Raw genomic sequence first — 7,813 nt, 5'->3', positions numbered from 1 at the left:
ACAGAAAAATCAGATATACCAAAAATACTAGCATAAGTATTGTTTATGAATTAATTCTATATGCTTATTTCTGCTGGTTTTGTGCCACCTTATTTTATTTTATTTTATTTTATTTTATTTTATTTTATTTTATTTTATTTTATTTTATTTTATTTTAGTGTTGTGTCTGATTTCCCATAGCCTTGACTTTGAAGCGTCATTGTTGTGTAAAGTTAGAAGACAGTTGTGCAGTAGGAGTGTGAAGGCTTCACCATAACAGAGGCTAGACTTAAAGTGGATTGTCCATGAAACTGCTTGATCTTGACCTGGCTGCCTGCTGTTATGGCTCCTCTGCCTATCATAACATCCCACCTCTACCCTGCAAACTTGCGCACACATGCAGTTATGCTGACCGTGTGAATTTACAGCTCTTTTTTGTTTTTTGGGAGGAGATGGCTAACATTTACACTTTGAGGCGTTAGGTTGGGGGAAAAAATAGTGTTCTGGCACAAAACGTTCAACATGTTGTTTATTTATCTGTTGTGGAAGTACTCCACACAAATTTAATCCCTGTCATCTGCTGATTTCTAGCAGCTTGGCTTGGAATTTCTCTCAATGCTAGAAAATGGTATAGCCCCTGAGTGCTACTGCAGTTTTATTACCTGAGGTGGTTTGTCTGAATATAGCTTACCACATGTCTCATTCAAAGGGAATGGCAGGTATGTGTCACTAGTCATAAATTGCAACTAGCCTTCAGCAGTAATCAGTTGCCAAGGAAACCTCAAATGGGATTATGACCTTCTGTTGTGTATAGCCAAGCAAATTGTTAGAGTTGTCAAGATCCAAGAGACAAACATTAAAGATTTATGTCAGTAAACAATTTATTTTCTCATCATACTAAGTTAATGGGTAGCGTATCTTGCGTGGAAATAAAACTGAGAATATAAGTTGGTGGCATTTTTTTTCTGGCTGGGTATTACTTAAAACTATACGGGCAGTTTTGACTTTAATAATGGTAGTTACTGTGTTTTGAAGTAATGTTGTCTTGTTTTAAGATATAGTCAAAGAAAGGCATTACAAGGTAGAAAACAAAGAAAGAAGAGCAGAAGCAGAGTGCCTAGAAGGAGGGTAGAGTGTTGGGAGGGTGGAGATAGAGAAATGGGGGACGGTGGTATTTAGTATGCACGGCCAAGCTGCCCCATCTGCTTAGCGCAGCAGTCCCTGTCGTATAACTGTCTGCAGGCCGTGGGCCACATAAAGAATGTCTCAGATTTGATGTAATTCCGCAAAATTAATGACAGCTTTACTCGGTATGGGCCGTGAGGGAATGATTAGTGTTTGATCGTCCATCTGATCAGTTCCCTTGGCTGGCTGCTGAGAGATGCTCCACTATATGCCGGTATGTTGCCTATGGCAAGCACACATGCACACACAGATACACCTATCCCAGAGTAATTCCTGGGCCCCCATGTTGTAGTTTATGTTTAGGTTCTGGTTCGCGTTTCCCTCAACAAAAACATCCAATATCTTGTAAAATTCTCTGTGCTGTGACACTTCACATCAATGTGAACACCTACTGATGTGCTGGATGCAGGTCCCACTGGTAATGTGAATGTGCACAGGGCACTTTTATATTAGGCTGTGCGGTATTTCAAAGAAAAGTGGGACAACCAGCATCCAATTTAGAGAACTCGGAGGTCACACTATGACCTTTTACAAGATATGCTTTACTGCAGCTGTGATTGGAATTGGGTATTAGTTTTTAAAAGAGATGGTGAGTGGATTGGGAATTTGAGAGAGAAAAAAAATTGATCCATTGGATGGATTGCTGGAGTTGGACAAGTGGAATACCTCTCGTCGTTTTAATTCAGCCCCACCTCAGCGTTCCCAACCCCCATCTCTTTCCTCCTCTTGGGCTGCTGCGTTTACAAGCGAAGGGGGCATTCTGTTTTACAAGTGAGCCTGGTGCGTCTCGGTGTGCTAGCAACATTAAAATTGAACTCGTCTTATCTGTGCAAACCGCGAGGCTTTACATCATAGGCTGTCGTGCTACTGCCATGAGGCCCCACTGTGCTTTTATGTAATGTGGTGCAGTCAAAAACCCAGTGGACAATTAAAGTGAGCTGATAGATAAAGAAGTGATTGAAGACCAGAATCTTAGTTTGTGGAATGCCCTGTGTGTTGGGGGGAGGGACACTTTAGTGGTTTATTATTGTTAACAAGACACAACATCTCACGTAGACAGACTGAACTGGAGACACAGTTTTCAGAGTTGCATCTATTTTTTGTTTTTTGCTGAGTTGCATATGGCAAAGCTAATTTCCCATCTGACCATTAGTACTCTGGTCAAGTCCAAAGCATGGAGAGCCTAATTCAGCAAAGGCTTGGGGAGGGCTGTTTCTGCCAACACAGATTGTTGGACAGATTGGCAGTGCTTCACTCTGTGTTGATGCAGTACTTTTCCCTCAAATTGTGCACAATTATAACAAATCACTTGCAAAAACACCATTAAAGTAAACAAAAACTTGTTCCAGTTCAATTGCAACTCAGTCCATTATCCTCTCTGTTTTCTCCTTCCTCAGTACTTTAGAGTTTTTGTCCTTCCTTCCATAACACTCATTCCAAATTATTTGAATGTGTTTCCTCCTGCTTGGGTTCCCCCCTTCCCTGTTGCCATTCTCTAATCTCCTTTCATTTTGCTCTTTTTCTTGGCCCACTCTTCCTCCCCCACTGCTTTCTTTTTCTCCTCTTCATTTTATATTTTTGGCTGAGCTGAGGACCTTTCCTGGTGCAGTGACCTTTCTGGTTTTAAATTAAGCCCCACTGCGGCACGTCTCTCTTCATAGATCGCCAGTTACGAGCCTTCAGAGAACCGCAAAAAAATAACGATTCTGATGAAATGGCCCCTTTAAAAATGGCCCCTCTTCCAAATTCCTTTTACATTTTTCTTTGCCTCTTCCCCCCTTTCTGGTTGCATTAATATTCACACTAATGAGGAACATCCTAAAGAGCAGACCATGGAAAATGTGAGAAGAGACATATGCATGTGCCTCCCGACATGCACGTCATACACATACTGTTGCTCATTGCTAATGGGGTCTAATTAAATGCCACATATGTTTGAAGTGATTTATGAAATCTGGGCATCCAGGGCTTGCATTATGATTGCTTAATCAGAAAGAGACCATTTTTCAATGAATAACACAGTTTGTGGCCTTTTAGAAGAGACCAATGTTTTGCATTATGTGATTAATAGGCCTCTAATAAATTTTTAAAAAAATGATAAATGGTTCTTACTGCGCTGAGGTCATAGTTCTTTTACCTGGTAGTCCAGCATTTGTCTTAATATTAGTGCAGAATTTATAGTATGATGTCAATAGGCTTGGGCCATGTTAAGAAATCGGGTTATCATAAACTACAATGCAATACAGTCACGAAGAACCTCCCAGGTGCTGAGTAAAAGCACAATGACTTGTTCAGGACCACCATCCCCTGGAAATGAGGAACCAGAATAATTTAAATACAGAAATGGCTTGAATTTAAACATAATTGGTCACAATCCAACCTCACCTGTTCACTGAAACCTTCTAAAACTCAAAATAGAGGGAGTGATAGCAATTATTGGGAGTAATTAAAGCATTTAAACTTTTCAGTGAGGACTCAAGACTGTTTTGAGCTACATTAAAAACTATGGTTTTAGTGGCTACTGGCAGAGATCAGTGTCTTGCACTGATAGGTGAGAAATTGTAATGTTTACTTTTGGTACATATACAGATTCACTATAATGTGTTACAAATGTTTATTTATCTATACATATCTAAATAACCTTTGTGTAAATAGTTCGAGACTGAGGTTTTTTTTTTAAGCAAGAATACAATGGATACAGCAGAGAAAAGCACAATAAAAGACAACAATTACAAATATTGAGTAGTTTAAAAAATGATAGTAATGTGTTAAGCAAATCCTGTAAATTCTTTGGAGGTGCAATTTAATTTTTTAGAGCATATTGTTTTATATTGTTTGCAGTATTCTGTGCTGTGCTGAGATCCAAGCAAATAATTTTGTATTTTAGATGAAATGTGATGATTAAGACATAGGCTGCATAGGGTCTATATAAAAGTGGCAGCTTTCTTAGAAGACCTTAATCAACAGAGATTGTAGCGTGTGAGGTTATTGTTTCCGTTTTGCTGGTCCAGCTTGTTGCTCCTAGTGTTCAGTTATTATTGTACTGCTCATAAAATTAAGGTGTCCAAAATTAAGTTGGACATCTGAATGAAATATTCATGGTGAAAATCTTTACAGACATACTCAAAATGACACTAAAATCAAAGGTTAACCAAGTGTTCCCTTGTTTTGAGCGCTGTGGTATTTGCAAACTTGCATATTTCTTTTTTCTGGAAGAGGTTAGGGCATGCTGGAATTATAGCATGGGAAGATGGCGGAATTTAAGCTCCCTAAAACTGTGCTTTTCCCAGTTACATATTTCATGTCATAAAAATTCCACTGACACCCTTAGCTGCAGAGTAACCTGTGACTTGATGTGGAAATATGCAGAAAGCATCACGATTGGTCCTCTCCAGTAATGGTGAGCTGTGAATGTTAATCTTCACTCTATATGGGCTGCATCCAGCAACATGCAGAGATTATTTCTGAGGCCTATCTCCTAAGGTGCTCCTTGTAGCCTTGGTAACCCTAATGAATTATGGGCCAGCCCAGTTAAAACATGTGTGGTATTACCCCATTCCACGGTATGTCCTCCTGGGTGTCTATGAATCACTGATCTCATCAAACTGGGTTTCTCTCTCTCTTCCTTTCTTTCTCCATCCTTCCCTCCAGATCGCCCTGTGTGCTTCCCTCCCCCATTGCTTGTCACCGTCCAGTCCCCTGGGGCGTCTGTCTGGGATCTGCCAGGCTCATCAGTGAGGAGAGGAGAAGGCTAACTGGGAGCCCTTACTGGCTGTAAATCCAGAGAGGGTGGAGAACTTGCAGCGGCCACACGTCCACTGCAGCCCAGTAAGTCCAGCAGCCACCTCTCCTCCCCCCAGCCCCCAGTACACTTAAGACACTTACAATCCGTCTGCATGTGCAAATGCATTCACACAAGTACTCAACAAGGGTTTGTTCTCCTACTGTTCAAAGTTAACCTAACTTAATCCTGTTGCAACCTGACCCAAGGAATGGGATTTTAGACACCAGGTATTTTGATGCAGGCATTCTGTATCTTTATATAAAGGTTGAGAGGATTAACATGTTACAGAGTGTCTGTGTTTGTTATTGTTAATATTTTGCAATACTGTCAATTTTGCCTCCTGTTAAAACAATAAATGGCATGATTATAGGCCTGTATCTGTGGGCAAATTGTCTGTGTATGAATAAGCATATCGTTGGACTCAAGAAGAGTTTCTATTTGTGCTCAAGTGTTTATTATTTCCTTGAAGGAGGATGACAGCAAATGTTTGCTGCTAATGAGGTGATCAGAGTTCTAGTTGTGTCTAAGAAGTGAGACATCATTTAATCCATGGTGCTATGCAGAGGTAATTTCAGTCTCAGAGTAGCCATAAAGTGCTGGAAGCCTAGCACAGATCTCGACTGCAATGCAGTGAGAGGGGCCCTTCTCTCTCATACATACATTTAGCTGGGTGTGATACCATTCCATACACATAGACACACACCCTCCCTCTCCTTATCTGAGAAATAAGCATTTTTACAGAGTTTGAGCTGTAAAAGGAGAGGAGCAGATAGCCCATAAATCTAGCCATAAAAACGTTAAGTTGTCAGAGGTGCCATCAGCTATCAATCGTGTGCGGCAAGCTGATGAAGGGGAAATAGGTGATAAAAAACAGCATTTTAGGGAAATTATGTCCAGTCTTCCATTTGCGAAGTGCTGCAGTCGCATCACTGCAGAATCTTAATCACTGGCTGGTGTGGTCAGGGACTGTTCCTCGCTGTGACAGTGAGGAGGAGCACACCCTAGTGGGAGGGTGGGATATGGAGGAGGCAAGAAGAGCCGTAGCAAGGGGGGGAGGGGGTGCATTGGTGTGGGGGCAGCATTGTAGAAAATTATACAACTACCATAAATCACTTCTACACTACCGTTTTTTTCCTCTCCCTCAATTTCTCACTTCCCCCATCCCCACACTTGTGCTCTGCCTCTTTCTCTGTTTCTTTCTGTACTTCAAGGCTGTGCATCTTCTTCTCTTCATTTGCACTCCCACCCTGACGGTCCCCCTGGCTTTCCGCCCTTTATTCTTCTTTCAGTCCCTGGCGATGTTCTTTATTCGAAGCACTGTTGGTTACCCTCACTTCCCTGTTCTCTATCTGTCTCAGCTTCATTTACACTGTGGTTTGTTTACATGCTTTCTTTATTGATCTGCTTTTTGTTGCCTAGCAGGGATTTATCTCCTGTCCATGGGACTGTATTAGTAAACCCCGAAATTGACCTGTCTCTCTGAGATGGTTCCGATATAGTCTGTTCTTGAAATAAAAGAAAATGCCATCTTGTCTGCAGCTTATTTCACATTTTATCAGACAGCACTGTGACGGGATTCCTGGTTGCTTCTTTATTGGGGATTTTTTCCAAATAGAAAAACAACCAGTGATGCTTTTATATGCTGAGGCATTCTAGTACAAGTCATGTCTTTATTGAAATGGTCAAAATCCAAAAGCAAATTATGCAATATCCTATAGCTTCTTTATTTAAACTATATATATTGAAGAATGTGTCTTATTTGCACCAGTATGAAGGAGTACGTGCCTTTAGTGCGTAGAAATAATATAAAGGCATCCTGTGAGAGTATCCATGTCTATTGAATTGATAAATGCCTCCATTGTGTGATCTGTGACTCCCCTGTAATCTAAGGTCATTTGTTAATTAATTTGAATAGCCCTACAGGCTTTGGTTCTGCTCCAGTGGTCTTGGATGAGTGATGTCATTCTGTACTGAGCTGACTTTAAGCATTGTGAAATGAATGCAGTGAAGCATGTTCATCTGCAGTGGCCCCTTCAGTATGTCCTGCCCTGTGACCATATATCACGGGAAGGTGTTGCTGTGCATGAACCACTACCTAAGAAGTGGAAGTTGTCATTTTATTTTTCACTTTGTAATAATTATGAGGAGGAACTACTGTACAGACTCTACATATTATGTATAAAGAGCTTATTGTTGTTGTCTGGATGCGTTTGTAAAATTTCTTATATTTTCAGAGAAGACTTCTTCACCAAAGTCGCTGATCATCTACAGTGGATCTTTGTGGTTCTGGTGGGTTTATGCTCAGACATTAAAGATGTACTGATGGTGAGCGGTTATCCAACTCTTGTGTCAGGTGCTGTGCTGCCACCTTTAGTTAGCCTGAGGTACTGTAATGCAGTACCCATTTACACATCATCTCTCTACGTGGGCTATTCTGCAGTTTAGTCACACAGCATCTTTTTGTGACAGAGGGTAGTTTAACAACACATCTAACCCTACTGCATTACAGCTAGTGTACCTGTGAACATGCAGACTTTGTTTAAAAGGGGCTGTCACATAGAATAAAGTTGTTCCATGCTGTGAGTGTGATTTAAAAACAACTAACTTTGTAAGCAGTGTTGTCTTGCATCATGTGTGTCTCAAGTGTTGCCTTGTGTTAGCTAGGCATTTTATTGGCTTTTTTAAAAAAACTCAAGAGTGCATTCAGATATGTCATGGTGCTGCTGCTAAAGCTGTGAGCCTGCCTTTTTCCATGCATCGTTAAAACACCGATCCCCAGGACAGATTTCAACCTTTTTCTGTTCATGTGTAGTTTTTGCATCAGCACTAGCAGTTATAGGTTTTGACATTTAGACATTTCCAGAC

This window comes from Pundamilia nyererei, unplaced genomic scaffold (genome assembly GCF_000239375.1).
Source record: "Pundamilia nyererei isolate P.nyererei 1_Seehausen unplaced genomic scaffold, PunNye1.0 scaffold00047, whole genome shotgun sequence".
Taxonomy (NCBI): Eukaryota; Metazoa; Chordata; class Actinopteri; order Cichliformes; family Cichlidae; genus Pundamilia; species Pundamilia nyererei.
The sequence above is the reverse complement of the archived record's forward strand: the minus strand, read 5'-3'. Positions refer to the sequence as shown.